The 18,185-nt window shown below is 34.2% G+C and overlaps 1 long non-coding RNA gene across 1 annotated transcript in view; it reads left to right on the forward strand.

Annotated features, from left to right (window-relative positions):
- The window catches only part of LOC105475418 (uncharacterized), a 51,693-nt gene that overhangs the window by 6,582 nt on the left and 26,926 nt on the right, over window positions 1–18,185 (forward strand). The window contains exon 2 of the long non-coding RNA XR_983336.2: window positions 10,789–10,895. This is a non-coding gene — a long non-coding RNA (uncharacterized lncRNA). The remainder of the gene's footprint in view (window positions 1–10,788; window positions 10,896–18,185) is intronic.

The raw sequence follows: 18,185 nt of genomic DNA on the forward strand, positions 1-18,185 counted from the left end.
GGAGGGAGGCGGAGTTTGCAGTGAGTCGAGATCTTGCCACTGCACTCCAGCCTGCGTAACAGAACAAAGCTCTGTCTCAAAAAAAAAAAAAAAAAAAAAAAAAAAAAAGGGGTACAGAGAGGTGAATCCTAGCCTAAAGTGGGTTGGCCTGGAATACTTAAGAATACAAATATCAAATGAGTAGGGCCTTTAAAAAATATGGGAATTTATAGGGTGGTTTTCCAAGTGGAGGAAACCATATCCTTAAACGCCTTTCCTTTTCCGTTCTTGAGTTTCTCAATGGTAGAGATACTCAATCCTCCATGCCTGATATTTCACATGTTAGTCTATTACCTCAACTGGGAATGTTAGAGAGGTTAGACACAAGTTTAACATTGGGTAAACAACTTGTATATCAGTAAATAGACTAATTCTGTGGTTCTCTGACTTAAATTTCACTTAGTACATTTCAAAAATAAATATTAATTAACTATAGCTACTAAGTTTTGTAATTTGGGTAAGTGAAAAGTTAAAAAACAAAAAACAAAAAACAAAATGACCTTAAATATAATCATTTCACAAAAGAAAAGGTATTTTAACACCAGAAACAGTAAAAAAGCTTCTTAGACAAATAATGAAAAAGTCCTTAAAGAAAATAAATGTAGCTTTGTAAAAATTTTTAAATATTATGTTCTAGTTTTCATTTGGCCCAGACCCAAGGGGAATTATTCACAGACTGACTCCAAAATACAAGCAAGTGATTGGGTATATTGGAATAGCTCTTTTTGTTTTTTCTTTCTGTCACCACTTTTCTCACTATAATTACCTGGAAGAAACTTGTATCTTCAAGCACATAGGTTCACATAACTTCTGAGTCTCCTTCTGGTTTTCATTTGTTTATAACTTTAAACCACTACTGACTTTAAAGTGTTCAGCATAAAACCCAATTTGTGCTTTTATTCATTTACAACAGATGGGGTCAGAGTGAAAAGAGGGGCAGCTTATAGCTTCCCTTTTTTGTAGCCCCCTTTATTAAAATCACTTGCATCATTTTTATAAGGTTCACACTTTTCTCTAAGATGTAATGTTTATAAAGGATACTTTATTTAGAAGTGTTTAGTAAGTAGTAAACCTGGACCCTGAAAGTCTCTATAAAAAAGTTATGGCCAAACTGACCTTCATCTAAATCACAATACAGAAACCTAATAATTTTTCAAACATGCAGAAACCTTAAGCAGAACGAAATTCCAATAACACATGCTACAACTGATGACAATGAATGCAGCCAATTGCTTACCAAGAGCTATTGCTTACCAAGGTGAGAAACAAGATGAAAAAAGACTTACTACTCTTTTTGACTGAAAAGACATTGTCAGTCAGTCTGCCAATGGACTGGTACTTAAAATTCGTTTTAGACTTACAACTACGGGGATATTAGTAACCATTACTGATAACACACACACACACACACACACACACACACACACCCTTTATATATTTCTAATTCCAATTTTAATTTGAAAGGGAAATGCAAGAAGCAGGCCATGAAAGTGAAGGGCAACACATGATAGGCATAAAACAAATTAATGAATAATTTTAATAAAGAAAAATGTATTGAAAGAAGGAAATTGCTAGAAAGGGAAGCACACCTCCATCTTCCAGAATATGTCATTTCTTTCTTAGCATGTATGTCACTGGACCATGTAAAATTCCTGTCAACTATCCTCATACTTTGCAGTTTAGCTTACAATATACAGGATAGACTATGGTAATAAATTGTGTTGGTCTGATAAGGTAATATGTGAGCTGGATCGCTGAGTATGTCTTTATAGTAACAAGTATATAAAAAGTACTTTTAAAAATCACTTAGCAATGATGAAGTTCTTTTCACTATTTATATAAAAATGCAAAATGTATTTTCTATTTTATATAGAAAAGGACAAGCAGATATAAAATTCCATGTGCATCACCACTTATGCCCCATAGAAAATATTATTTGCATAAAAGTAAGTGTAGCATTAAGTGGCATTTGGTAGAAGATAAACTAACTTCAAGAAAATCACGGTCTTTCAACAAAGAGTGGTTTGAGATATTTTACATATTTAAAATTATAAAATAATAAATAATTAAGACCAGTTTTGACTCAATTTGATTGATACTATTTCTCTTAAATATTCTTTTTGTTTAATACAAAGGATTTATATTCTCAGATATAATGAAAGATAAGGGGAATAATTTTAATGATTATAATAATGTTTTACATTTACGTAAAAGAAAAATATCACTGACTCTAGTATAGAAAAAATTGAGAAAAACTGAATTTATGTTTTATTTTTTAAATAAAACAAATTTCTATTATTACTGATAGTAAATATACATTGTAGAAAATAAATGAAGCAACAAAATTAATATTTTCCCAATCTAAAGTATAACTAGTATATTGAATTTTGGATTTTTTTATGTGTAAGTATTTATATTTTATTCTTTTTCTGATCTTATCTTACATTCTCTTGCGACCTTTTTTTTTTTTTTTCCCACCAGCATCTATTTTCATTTCTCTATTTCTATAAAATTATAACTTTTAAATACATAATTTACATTTAAATTATCTTAATGGACTCCAAAATGTTCAAATCAGTGGCTATTTCCAGACAAAATATTGTTTCTGCTTTTTACTTATTTATTTTTTTTGAGACAGAGTCTTGCTCTATGGCCCAGGCTGGAGTGCAGTGGCATGATCTTGGCTCACTGCAAGCTCTTCCTCCCGGGGTCACACTTTTTTCCTGCCTCAGCCTCCCGAGTAGCTGGGACTACAGGTGCCCGCCACCACACCCAGCTAAATATTTTGTATTTTCAGTACAGATGGGGTTTCACCGTGTTAGCCAGGATGGTCTCGATCTCCTGACCTCATGATCCGCCCACCTCAGCCTCCCAAAGTGCTGGGATTACAGGCGTGAGCCACCGCACCCGGCTGTTTCTGCTTTTAATGTTTCTTAATCTTCTTTCCTCTTTATTAGACGTTCCTTAAATCTCTTAATTTAGGATTTTTTTCTACTGTCTCTTCTTAAAAATGTTTTATCACTGAGAACTTCTAACATTTATAAAATAGAATAGGATGACTTCCTGTGTACTCATCAGCTAATTTCAACATATGTTAACTCAAGTCAATCCTTTATCCCCAAAGACATAATTCCTGTCCCTGCATAAAACAAAACTAAATTATTTGCAGTAAATCCTAGTCTTAATATTATCATATCATTTTCCTCTTTTTTTTTTTTTTTTTTTTGTTGTTTTTTTTGTTTTTGAGATGGAGTTTTGCTCTTGTTGCCCAGGCTGGAGTGCAATGGTGCAATCTTGGCTTACCACAACCTCCGCCTCCGGGGTTCAAGCAATTCTCCTTCCTCAGCCTCCTGAGTAGCTAGGATTACAGGAATGAGCTGCCACACCCAGCTAATTTTGTATTTTTAGTAGAGACTATGTTTCTCCATGTTGGTCAGGCTGGTCTCAAACTCCTGACCTCAGGTGATCCGCCCGCCTGGGCCTCCCAAAGTTCAGGGATTACAGGCGTGAGCCACCACGCCTGGCCTCATATCACTTTATCTGTAAAACTACAGTTATATATCTGTAAGATAGGTGCTCTTTCAGGGAATAGAATGATGGTCACTGGAGGCTGGGACAGGTAGTGCAGGGGTTTGAGGGATGAAGGCATATGATTAGTGGAAACAAAATGGACTTAGATAGAAGGAATAAGAAATAGTGTTTGATATCACAGTAGGATAACTATAGTCAAAAATAATGTATGTATATTTCAAAATAACTAAAGCAGTGGAATTAGAATGTTCCTAACACAAAGAAATGGCAAATGCTTGAGGTGATCAATACCCGAATTATCTTGATTTGATCTACACCTTGTATGCTAATATCAAATTTTCACATGTATGCCATAAATATGTACAATTATTTATTCATAAAAATGAAAATTAAAAAAACTATAAACAAAAAAGCAAAAAAGTGCTCTTTTAAAAATATAACATAATAACATCAATATACATACTATGTATATGTAAACGTGTGAATATGGGTTTTTTAAGTATCTAAAAAGACATGTACATATACACACACATTTCCTGTACATGTGTTTGCATATGTAATTACATGTGTTAGAATAAAAGTATTAATATAATGAATCACATGTAGTAGACTAAAAAATCTATTGAATACAGTCTATTAATATTTTTAAAATGGTTTTTTTCCTTGTGCTGTATGTATAGGGGTATACAGTCAAATTATTGTATTTTAAAGGCATTTGGAATAATTTCACTATGTGTGGTTTTATCATCAATTCAATATATTGTTTAATTTGCTTCACTTTGTTTCAGGTTGTAGGAATTACTATTTTTTCCCCACTTAAAATATTTTTTAGAATTATGCAATACATTTTCATGGATATAGAATACAAATCTACAAAACACAGTATAGTCGGAGAAGGCCAACTCTTATTTCTTTCCCTCTAAGCCTTGTCTCTCCTTTTCCCGTGTGTGTGTGTGTGTGTGTGTGTGTGTGTGTGTATATATATATATTTTTTTTTTTTTGAAACAGAATCTTGCTCCGTCACCCAAACTGGTACGCAGTAGCCGATCTCGCCTCACTGCAACCTCTGCTTCCCGGGCTCAAGCGATTCTCCTGCCTCAGTCTCCCGAGTAGCTGGGATTACAGGCACACACCAATATACCCAGCTAATTTTTGCATTTTTAGTACAGACGGTGTTTCACCACGTTGACCAGACTTGTTTCGAACTCCTGACCTCAGGTGATCCACCTGTCTTGGCCTCCCAAAGTGCTGGGATTACAGGTGTGAGCCACCATGCCCTGTCGTTATCTCTATATTTTCTAAATTTAAAATTACTTTCCAGCTTTTAACATACCGATATACATATGCATATATTAACCTAGTCAATACATGTTGTCTATATCCTAATATTTTGCTATTTATACATAATATCCTGCTTATGTTGTCTCTTTCTTAAACGATCACATATTATACCCATTTTTTCTTGAACTTGCTTTTTATATCTAACAATATATATTAGAGAAAACTTCTTAGTAGTTTGTTGAGGTATTCCATTTGTCATTTTAGTATTATCTGGATTTCCATTGTGTTACTATACTGTGTTTATCCAACCAACTGCAGTATCATACTTATGTACATTTGTTTTTTTCCCAGTTTTTACAATTCAGATATTGCAGCATAAATGGCATTGTACATATTGTTCTCTTTTTCATATTTTTGTCAGTATATCTTTGGGATATGTTCTTCAAAGTGGGATTGCTGGGTCACAAGACAAAGGCATAAATGTTGCTAGACTTTATTAAATTTCCCTTCATAGTGGTTTTGAACATTTTGCATTTTCGTTATCAATGTATGAGACTGTTTTGTTCATCCTTACCCACAGAGGACATTGTCAATCTTCTGGATCTTAGCCAATTCAATATGTGAGAAATTGGATCGCAGAGTATTTTAATTTGCAGTTTTCATATTATGAACAAAGCAGAACATTTTTTCATATTTTAAAGGTATTTATATTTTCATTCTTTTTGAGCTATCTGTATATTTTGCCTATTTTCTATAGTGTTAAGGCTTTTCTTTATTTTTAGAAGATATTAATATGTTTCACATACTAACTTTTTTTGTTGTGTGCGTTACATATTTCCAGTTTCTCATTTGCCTTTTACACTGAATTTTTTTGCATTTACAAATTTTTATATGAACAAATTTATCAATATTTTCTACTGTTTTGTGTATAAATTGTCATAGTTTGAACACTTTTCTCCATTCTAGATGTACAGTGAAATTAACCTTTGTTTTTACCTAGCACTGGTATATAGTTTTTTCATTTTAGATTTTTAATCCATTTAAAATTTATTCTGGCGTAATAGGTAAGACTGGAACAAAATTTGTTTATTTTTCTTACATGGCTATTTCATCACAAGATCTTAATTATTAAAAACTAGTATATTTTACTCACTGACTTGAAGTCTCACCTTTGTCTTATACCAAATTTATATTCACAATTTGGGCTATTTCTGGAATATCTATTATAAGGTACCAGTTTTAGTCAGATGAGCTTGTTGAAATTAATGAAGCAGCTGTCCAGAAGAATGTCCTGCCTCTTGGGTTTGTCTGCTTGATTCCTTTTGAGGTATTTTACTTGATTTTTCATTTTGCTAGAAGTTAAATTTAAAAGCTTTATAAAATCAAATGAAGCATTTTTGACTAGAATAAAAACTGATGAAATTATATCCTTCATAGTACATCATAGCAGAATTTATGTAATATCAGTTTGACCCACCATTAATTGCACTATAATTTGTCACTAAACAAGTTAACACTGATGATCCCTCTGTCATACATTTTTCCTTGAAATTTGTAGAAATAAAATTTAGAATACATCAAAATTTAATTAGTTAATTTTATTTAAACTTAATTTATTTATAATTTTAAAATAAAATTTATCAATGATTTAATATAGATTGCTATATTTTATAAAAATAGTACTTAAACTATAAGATAAAACATTGAAAATATGTTATGGCAGCTAGAATTATAGTTGCCTAATTTTTAAAAAAGTTATCTGTAGTTTTCTGTTTTCCTCTACTTTTATTTTTATAATTATATTAATACTTAATATCATTATTAAGGTAAGGGTCTAAACTTGCCTTAATAATGATACAAGTATTAATACTTATTATATCAAATCATATCAAACCATCATATAATCAGTAGACATTTTAATGACAAATGAATGATTTAAACAATTTTTTTTTACTTGACAAATGAATGATTTAAACAATTTTTCTTTTTTACTTGTTCCCTTATTCTAGGCAGACAAGGCAAATTGCAAAAAATAAAATCACATTCAACAAAAATATGTGAAAAAGTTTTTAAATTGATAATTGTAAACTATGAGTTTCAAAAATATTTTTGTATTCAGTTTTACTAGAATAATTGAATATATATAGTACTTGTTTTGATAAATAATTTTTAAACTTTTTTTTCACTTTTTAATGAGAGCATGGATATTTCCCCTCTAATTATTTTATGCATGCATGGGTAAATATGACTTGTTTCTAAAATCATCCAAGATGCAGCCTTAATTGTTTTCCCTTTTTTATTTTCAGAAATGTCAGTAGTTACTAACATTTTTCATATTTCAAATAAATAAATAGATGGGAATACAAGGAATTCTAACATAGTTGTATCACTTAATTACACTTAATTACAAAAAATCCCTTTTGTATTGTATGTGGAAACTGTATTGTGATCATTTACCAAACATTACTTTTAATGATTTATTAACTGACAACCGTATTTGACCATCTTTCAATTTTGTTGAAAGCAAATATTGGAAAGCACTTGAATTGTAAAAGCATTTGTTATCCAATCAGCAAAGTCATGCACACTTTCAATTTTGGGGAAGTCTAAAAATTGACATGATCAAGATCTGTCAAATGTCTTAGTTTTCGTACACATGTTAGAAGTTAAAGGATGCTTCTTAGGCAACAGTAAATTTAATTGTTTTTTGTTTAGTAGTACAAAGTAAGTGAGAATGAATGATGGCAGGGAGTTGGTCAGAAAGTGTGGGAACTGACAGAACATCTTTATAGCAAGTGTCTTCTCAGGCAAATAGATTTTAGCAAATAGTATCTATGAAAGTGAGAATATGATCTGGAAAGTGACTGCCTAAAAAGTGTCCATGTCAGCTTCTCCCTTGGTAAGCATGTATTCCAGGGTACACATGTCTCTCAGTTTGAAGAACACTGTCCATAGGTTCCCACAAAGTCATGTAGAGTGCCTTTCAAAAGGAAAGAAATGTTGATAGAGGAGATGCTGATAAGTTTCAATAAAATAATTCAGGAACAAGCACTTCAAATTTGTTTAGATTATCGTGGGTTTTAAAAAATATATATTCTGGGAGCCTGTGTTGTCTCTTTCCTTAGAAGACTCTAAAAATAGTCAACTGGAATCTGTTTCTCCTTTGCATTAATCAGCTTGTGTTAATCAGCTCAAGTAGAACCTCTGCCTATTCGCAAGGACAGAGGGCTTTCTGTATCCTGAGTTCTTGCCTTAGTGTACTGGAAAAATCGGATCACACATGAGCTTGGAGAATGAGTGCAAAGTTCTGTTGAGTGGAAGTAGCTCTCAGTAGCTCTCACTGAGTTGAATGGGGAGGACAGCAGGGAATGGAGTGGGAAGTTGGAATTGAGCCACCAGATTCTCCTTCTGCCTTGACGTCCGCATCATTCCTCTATGGATGGCCTTCCAGGATCTGACAATGGGTTCTGCCAGGGTGTTCCTCTAGACATCTAGCCGCTTGTGTCTGTGCCCACTAGGATCTCGGGGTTTTTATAGGTTATGGGGGCGTGGTAGGCCAGGGTGGTCTTAGAAAAGCAACATTTCGGCATGAAAACAAAAGTGCTTGTCCTCACGTAGGTCAGTGGGCACAGACTCAAGGGTGGAGCTTTGGCCAGGGAACCACCCTTCTCGACGCAGCACTTCTCTGTCCATCTGCAGTATCATGTGATATATACTTATACACAGTTAGACATTATATTTAATATACTATTTAATATATAGTGCCAAAGGAAAGCACATAAACAATTCCACCTATTATTTGGTATGGTTTTTGGCAAGAGGAATTGTAGCCTTCTCTGTAAACAATTACTATTATTACCAACTTATATTACTTAAAAGGTAATCAGGAAAGCATTGGTAGTGAAATGACATACATATGTTAAAGTACTTAAAATGTTGTATAGGATGAGATACGGTAAATCGGACAGAGATGACAAAATGAATGGAAAATGGCATGGAGGCTAAGCATGATAATAATGTGTCTTATTCAATTATAGGATTTAACGATATTTTGATTTAAGGTTAGATACAATCCAAATCTCTCAAAATTTAGATTATTAGCAAATGTAAACTATTTTTTATTTTTCCCCCAAAAACTGAATTAAGTAACTTATAGTGTATTAAATGGGGCCATTTGTACATTCAATAGCTCTATTTAATCAGAAACATTCAAACTGTTTCCTTGAAAAAATATATGGGTGTAAATAATAGTGGAAAATGAGCTTGGCAAGGTATCTTTGGAGCATGCCAAACCCCAGACATCTTAGAAATACTTGAAGATGTTATAATGAGCAAAACATACTACCAGTTCACTGAACCTTGGCGAAATGTGTCAGGAAAGCAGACAAAATACCAAATATGTTGTCATACTTTCACTTAACCAAAGCCATCCTTTTGCATTTGAATTTTACTAAAGACTTATCCCATTTTTGTTCAGCTCTGAGATGAATTAGTGTGATTAAACCAATGGCAGATTCCAATAAAACTTTTCATCAGTTGCTTATATTAATCTCTGAAATGGAATTGGGCCTGTATGCTTTGAAGACTTTCACAAAAGGACACAACATTTAATGAGTTGCCCAAACTTTATATGGAGGAATGAATTTCCTACCAGTGGTACATGGAAATTTTTGCATTAGAAAAATGTTAGTAAAAACACACACCATATGCTTCTGTTGCAGGAACTTTGAGAACCTTATTATGTCTCATAATAGACAGAGAGCAGTACAAATTCTTACTTTTACATTGTACACTGTCTATTCTTCATGTCAAATGTGTACAAAATGAGTTCCTCTTCTACTGATCCAAGACTATTTTCTTCTTCCTTTTATTACCTGAAGTCTACTCCTATGTTATCATTCTTTTAGATGAATTGAAATTGAACACATATTTTATGCACTACATGAAGTGCAGCATAGCTTATTTATATATGAATTATTTTGCTTCTAATAAGAGAACAATCCACAATCCATCCTATATTATATATTATATAAAGTGGGTTAACAAAGAGGAGATTCTAGAATGTATAAAAACTACTGGGTGAATGTTCTGTTTTTTAGTTTGCTGCTTCCATTTGGATGCCTCTAAACTGAGCTAAGAGAAACTCTTTGATTTCATTCTGAGGAATTACTAAAAGATTTCTGACATTCAGGTGAGAGGGCAGAAGGAACCAAGAGGCATATAAAGCTAGCGGCATGCAGCTCATTCTGATTTAGAAATATTCAAAGGCCCAGCCACAAGTGGAAAAACCACTGGAATGCCGAGAGTGCAAATGTTTTAAGAAGACAAGAATTCTAATTAGCCTGGATGGGAAACTCAGCATGATGTTCGATAGCTGGTTTGATGTTTAGAGTCATTACACTGAACTGTGTCAGTAGGATTATACAATACTATTGTGATAATACAAATGTTAAATAAACCACCTACCTCAGAAATTTCTAAACAGAACTTTACAGTTTTTGGAGCAAATAAAAAAAAAAAAAACGTAGTATTTTTCTTTGTTAGATTTCCTAATGAATTTAGCAGTCTTTACACTTAGCAGGAAATCTGGACTGATCATTTGAGGCCTGTTTTCTTTATACATTTTGGAGTACGGGTTTGCTTTTGGACACCTAATAAATCATGATCTAACATCTAAGAGAGACTTATTGCTATACTGTGAAATCAAGGGAAGAAAAAAAAAAAGAAAACAGTGTAAATACTTGTACTATCTTGCTATATTCTTTGACCTACAGGACAGTAATGAACCAAAAAGCAAAATTCTCTAGCAATGATATGTTAGTGCCCCAGTCTTACTATGTGGAGTTAGTAATGGTTTTGTGTTTGAAAATGTTAAGCCTTACCTTGTTTGTAGTTCACCAAGGAATACGACCATATGTGATGCTTTTTCTATTTCAGGCAATGCCCCCACTGCTGGAGAGATTGCTGTTGACAGCTTTTGACCAGAGGGAGCCATTAGATTTTGCTGGCTAGCAAACAATTACAGCTTTGATATGAGCTACAAGGTAAAGATTAAAAGGAATACCAATGCCCCAAAATATGCTAGGCCTGTGTGGTCTCTAGTCCCTTCTTGTGCAAATGAAAAATTGTTTAGATGTAAAAACTAACAAAAGAAAACCAAAAATAGCCAAACTTTTTAGGATTCTAACAAAGGTCATCTGAATGGTGAAAGATCCCTTTAAGAATAGTAAAGACTTCATACCATTATAAAGAATTCAAAAGTTTCATTTAAAGATAACAAATATCTTTCAAATGATGCTATTAGTAAGGGAGGTTTAAAAATAATTTTCATATTTGGAAATGTGCTGTTTTTATTTCTAGCAGTGTAGTCTTACGGGAGCAGTTATATCTTATATATTATGGTGCAATAGTGCATTTAAACTGACTAGGCATATGGGTCAATACATGCTGTCAAACAATAAGATAAAAAGATTGTTCATATTGTTTGGGCATTGCTGAGAATAAGCTAAATCCATAGTTTGTTAGTTTGAAAACATTGCTTGGAATAGAAAAAGAGACAGGAACTATAGTAAATTTAGTATTTCATAGATCCTGATATTATAAGAAAAATCAACTTAAACATTTTTATAGGCAAGCATATCTTCCTTTGGCAGAAAATAAACTTTCATAGATTCTGAAGGGAATCTTACAGAGAAAAGATAAAAATACTCACTTTTTTTTGTGTGTGGAGTGTTCTGTGCTCTGAGATTTTCAAAAATTGGAAGGAAATAGTAACCTATGAGTTCAATTTTAAGGAAGTAAAAGCTTTTGATGTCCTAAGACAAATGCAACCTTACAATCTTTTACTGTGGTAAAGTGAGATATATTACTCCTTATGAAAAGTCTATGGATTTGATAATTTGTCAAACTACTAATATATAACTTAATTTTTGTTTTGTTTTTAACTGCATGAATATTAGAATCATTTTTCCTCTGGGTATTTTCATCAGTATCTATAACTATAAAGTAGAAACTGATGTATTAAACATAATATATTTAGGTTGACTATAGTATGAAAACTGACATGGTTTGGATGTGTGTACCCTCAAAATCTCATGTCAAAATGTGACCTCCAGTGTCGGAGGTGGACCTGGTGGAAGGTGTTTGGATCATGAAAGTGGACTTCTCATAAATGACTTTGCCATCCTTGTGGTAACAGGTGAGTTATCACTCTATCAGTTCATGCAAGAGCTAGTTGTTTAAGAGTCTGGCACCTGTTTCCCTGTTCTCTTGCTCTCTTTCTCTCTCTCTCACCATGTGGCAGGTTTGCTTCCCCTTCACCTTCTACCATGAGGAGAAGTTTCCTGAGGGCTCACCAGAAGCTGAGCAAATGCTGGTGTCATGTTAGTACAGCCTGTGAAATAATGAGCCAAATCTCTGACATTTATAATTTACCCAGGCTCAGGTATTCATTATAACAATGTAACACATATTAACACAATAGTTAAAAAAGCATAGTTTTATCATGTTATGTTGTTTTCAAATATAGGCATCTTGTATAAATACAAACCTGCCTTACTTAACAAATCCATATACTAAATACGTTCCCTTGTATTGTCTCTTACAAGATTTCTGAAACAACTTTAGTCTATTTTAATGTGTTTGCTACCCTCTTCAGTTAAGACCAATAATCTGGCTTTTGGAAATGAAAATATGATTATCATACAACTGTCATGATGACAACAAAAATATAGTCTTTTTTGGATTCCCTGGATCCAAAATTACTATTAAATAACCTGCCTAGGTGAGAGAGATGACTTACTTTACAATAATATGGAACCAAATAAGAATCACTTCCTATTCCATGTCTGAAAGATTGTCTTAATGGACACTCTTCCTCCAAATTTTGGGTTTATGAAAGGTCTGGCTGTCTGGCATGTAGAACTACACGTAGACAACTGCATTCTCATTTGGCTTATTTTCCAAAGTACACCATTTTTTCCACTTTGCTTCTATTTCTATATCTGTTAATGAAGAATAACAATACTTAGCACAAGAGTTGTTACGAGGCTCTTAAATTGCTTTGTGCACTGTCTGACATATGGTAAGTGCTCAAAAACTTAGCTAATTTTATAACTGTAATTGTTTTTACCTACTTTTAGGGTACAGAGTCTTTATCATATCATTAAAAGAGCAAATGAGTGATTTAAAAATCAATGAATCTTCTGTGGAGAGGTTATGAAAAATATGTTGATTTAAAAGTGTCTTAAATGATATTTATCTTCTTGGACATCACCTAATTGCAAGTCTTTCTCTTTTCTCTAAAAAATAAACATACACACAAAAACAAAAAACAAAGTAAAACAAAAAAAAAAACAAAAAAATTTCAAATCTCGGCTGGGTGTGGTGGCTCACTCCTGTAATCCCAGCACTTTGGGAGGCCGAGGCTGGTGGATCACCTGAGGTCAGGAGTTCGAGACCAGCTTTGCCAACTGGTGAAACTGCATCTCTACTAAAAACACAAAAATTAGTCAGGCATGGTGGTGCATGCCTGTAGTCTTAGCTATTCAGGAGGCTGAGGCAGGAGAATTGCTTGAACCCAGGAGGCAGAGGTTGCAGTGAGCTGAGATCAAGCCACTGCATATTGCAGCAGGGCTGCAGAGCAAGACTCTGTCTCAAAAAAAAAAAAAAAAAAAAAAAAAAAAATCATTAATATTCTTCAAAAGAATCAATAGAAGCTTACAGTAGCTAATAGCCTATTCAATCTCTAATAGAATGAATATGCACATTTTTAAAATTCTGATAAATGAATTCATATATATTTGAAAGAATCAAAATTAATTGAAACAACATAAAAAACACTCAAATTTTATAAATGAATGATTTTGAAAGAAGTAAACATTTTTATATTAAAAAATTCTGAAAGAGAAAGTAAGCTATATATTACATTGTACTGCTGGATATATTTTGATCATTTGTTGGTTTTGTATCTGTTTGGGGTATTCACACATATCTCTCTATGTTGGTGACTTGACTTTCTTTATTCTTCTACTCTTTACTTGAATCTTTTCCTTTTCAGTTTTCTTTGTCTCTCTACATTTGCCTAAGTGAGAAGGCTTATTGTCACCCTTCAAAACCCTCCTCTCCACCTTCTGTATGCAGTGTGACACAAAGATATGGGAGTGCTGGGAAGGAAAGAGCGCAGTCCCTTTAAATGATATGGAAGGTGGGAAGAGAAGTGCTGGATAGAGAAAGGCAGGTCCTTGGCTAGGGTTCTACCCCCACGGACTTCAGTGAGGACAGGTATTTCCTGCCCAAATGTTGCATTTTCCAAGACCCTGCCACTCCCTCATCCTGGGTATATAAAAACCCGAGACCCTAGCATGCACAGAGGTGGCCAGATGTTGAGAGAAGCACATCAGTGGAAGAAGACACAAGCGGCTGGTTGTGGAGAGGGGCACACCAGGAGAGGAGCACACCAGGGGAGGAGCACACCAACAGATGCCAGAACTCAGGCAGGCCATTCACCAGTGGAATGACACAGAGTTCGGCTGGGGTGGTCGGAGAAGAGTCAGGCCAAGCCTGACTCCAGGGGAATAGCATCTCCCTTCTGGCTCCTGGATCTCCTGAGAGCTACTTCTACAACAAAACGTTGCACTCATTCTCTAAGCCAACATGTGATCCGATTCTGCCAGTACACTAAGAGAAGAAAGCCCTGTATATAGGAATCCCTCTGTCCTTGTGATAAGGGAGTCTAACTGAGCTGCTTAACACAAGCTGCCTATAGATGGCAACTAAGAGAGCACCCTGTTACACACCCACTGGGGCTTCAGGAGTTGTAAACATTCACCCCTAGACACTGCCGTGACTTCAGAGTCCCACAGTCTGCCGTCTGTATACTCCCCTAAAGGTTTAAGCAGCAGGGCACTGAAGAAGTGAGCCACACACCTCCATCACATGCCCTGCAAGGGGGACAAGGGAACCTTTCCCATTTCAATGATTCCACTTCAAACAATATCTTAGATTGGTCCACGTTCTTCTGCTTACACTACCATCGTTTCTTTCCTGAAGAACAACAATCACCTTCGATTTAGTGTCTCCTAGAGTCTTCCTTTAGTCTTCCCATAATCTAATGCAATCTTAAAATGTAAACTTGTTTTCTGCATTTCCCTTCTTAAAATCGTTTGACTGGTTTCTTATTGTGTGTGAATAAAATGAATATTCCTTGCTGTGGTGATCTTCTCTCAGGTCCATATCATCTTTCACTGTACTCAAGCCAAAGCAGCTTTTTTTTTTTTTCTATTTCTAGAAATGTTCAAACTCTTACTTTTCTCAGAGCTTTAATATCTGTCCTTTCTTTGCCTCGAATGCTCTTTTCTCAATTGTGCCTCAGGAAATATCTATCTAAATAAAAAGTATGAGTTTTAAAAGTTAAGGTGTTAGAGAGAACTGTCCTAATCGAACAATATAAGTTATGTTCTTTCTGTTACTCTGCTTTACAGATGCACTGTTATTTTGCCTGGTAGACTCAATGTACTTATTTTTTCTTAAGACCTATTTACTGTTTCTTTTCTATTTGTTTGCCTATGAAATTGATCAAACAGAAAAGTATAGGCCATTAAGAAGTACACAATAGTGTTCCTACCACTGAGATTTAATCTTACATACACTGCCCAATTTTCTTAAATACGTTGCAATAAAAAGTTACTAACATCAGCATTTCTAGAGGGCATGTTTATTTTCACCCTTTATGGCAATATATGGAGCTGTTATACTCTCCTAATCCTTGTTAACACTAACAACACTCATGAGTAGTAAATGAAGTCTCCTAGTTTTAAATTGTTTACTGATTGCTGTTTTCTTAGGGAACTTTCTCCCTGTGTACTGCTTAAGTATCCTTACTCTTCTTTTGTGACTTGCCTTCATAATATTTATCTATTTTATTCTTGAGTTGTACCACCCTCTCACACCACCATTATCAGCTTCTGGGAGATTTTTAGATGTTCAGCATCTTATCATTTGTTTATAATATATGTTGCAGATATTTGCTCCTAGTGTGTGTGTGTGTTTAATTCAATTTACTTTTTTGTTTTACAGTGTCTTTAGTTACACAGGAATAGTTCATTGTAGTGTAATACAATTATCATTTTTTAAATTATGACATTTAAACATTACAAAGAAGGACTGGGTCACACTTAGGGGTAGAAAGGAATGAAAAAATGCTTTTAGGACTTCTAAATCTGAAGTTCAAATATGAAGATGCAGGACTATGGGTAATGTGAGGCTGCAACACAGGAAGGACCCATGGGACTGAGAGGAAGGAGAAACTCAAGGAGGAAGAAAAGAGGCACAAGCTGAGAGAATGTAGCAACCTGTGGAGTTCTAAGGCTGCAACTTTATTAGCATTGCAGTAGTTCAGGGAAGGAGTATAAAAAGAGTATAAGGTGGGTATTGAGATCTAGGAGATAGTGCTAGAAGGATTAAGTGATGATTTTTCAGGGCTAACCCAGAACTGGAGACAAGTTTGAGGAAAATGTTTTTAATATGAGCTCAAGGTCCCCAAATGAGTAAAGAGAACAAGGAAAATGGGCAGAGAAAAGTGTGCATGCAAAATGAGTCCCAATAGATCATTCTGTGCTTGCTGTTTTCTCAAGACTGGATGATCAATGTCATGCACCCAGTTAATGTCTGGTGAGTATGACCTACATATGAATGAAGTCCTTATCATGCCTCAGTTATTTTGCACACCATAGATCAGACATGCTTTCACTATAATTCCCCATTCATGGCACAGTTCCACTCAGTTGTGAGAAAACCCCTCAGTTCCCAACTTCTCCCTAGGGAGGAAGCTGGACTATGCATTAAACATGCCACCGTTTTCAGCGATTTGTTGAGGAACTGGCTTTCTTGTGTCACCTGTCTAGGAGCACTGACAGAACGCAACATACACTAAACATCTAAGGGCTACTGTGAACAAAGGCAGTGGTTTGACCTAGTATGTGGGCACTCACCACAAATCATCTCACTAACTCTGCCTACAGTAAGTGGATAAAGAAGAGCCTCAGCACATAGCTTTTCACTGGAAAGAAAATAGTTGGACCACAAATTCAAGGTTCCAAGTTTTTCAGGAGCTGCTCAAGAGTCTGACTTCTGTCTTGCTTTTCTCAGAGTGCTGACAGAACCAATCACAGTCTAGAAGCCTGATAGTCACTGAAAATAAATATTATTTTTCAAATTTCATTTTTGTTTAATTTGAATATTTTATTGTTAAAAATTCCATTTATATTGAAATACAGATAAAAATCAATGCATATAGTTACAAAATACAGACAGAAAATTTCCCTTCTGACATCTCTAGCCTCTTACTCATGGGTTCTATTTCTTAATAGCAACTACTTTTTACTGTTTTATTTTTAGTCCTTCTGGCTGTTTCTTTCATAAATTTAAATTATATGTTCATCCCTGTATTTTTGAATAATCTATGCTAAATAACATCTAGTAGTTTTTATTTAAAAATTAAAAATTATTTTACTTTTAACATTGTGTCGTCTCTGAAACTTCTCTTCATTGTTGAAAATATTTTTATTTTTACCTTTTTATAGATTATGTTTACTTTTTAATTGACACACAATTGTACACATTTATGGGGTTTAAACAAGCACAAAAGCAACCTCCATCAACTCTCTCCCCTGCCTCGTGAAGAGTGAGTGAGTGAAAAAACTTTATCTTCTATCTTCTCCCTGGGGAGGTAAAGAGTTGGACAGTGAACCCAATGATCTAACTCTCTGGTTTCTATATGACAGAATGGCTTCTGTCTTTGATGTCTTGGAGCAGTGTCAGGATCTGCTGTACTCTAGACACTTGAGGGTGGCTGGGAACTAAGATAGCAGTATGGACTACCACAAAGGTTTGGGAGATCCACAGATAATCTGGCCAAACTGATTGAAGAAAGTCTTTTACTGCACAAAGCAAATATGTGAAGACTGAGTGAAGTGATTTTTTTCTAATGTGTAGATCATATCAACGTACAAAGTAAAGGAAATGAAGAAACAAGAAAACACAATCCAAATAAAGCAACAAGATGAAACTCCAGAAACCAACCCTAATAAAACAGATAAATATAAATTAACTGACAGAAAACATGCAATCACCATTATAAAATGTTTAATGAGTTTAAGTGAACAATACAAGAAAAATAGAAGAAGTTCAACAAGCAGATAGAAAATTTTTAGAAGAACAAAACTGAAATCTTGAAGCTGAAGAATATAACTGAAATAAAAAATGTAATAGAGAAGTTTCAGCAGCAGACTAGAGCAATCAGAAGAAATAATCAACAAACTAAAACACAGGTCATT

Source organism: Macaca nemestrina, chromosome 4 (assembly GCF_043159975.1).
Source record: "Macaca nemestrina isolate mMacNem1 chromosome 4, mMacNem.hap1, whole genome shotgun sequence".
Taxonomy (NCBI): Eukaryota; Metazoa; Chordata; class Mammalia; order Primates; family Cercopithecidae; genus Macaca; species Macaca nemestrina.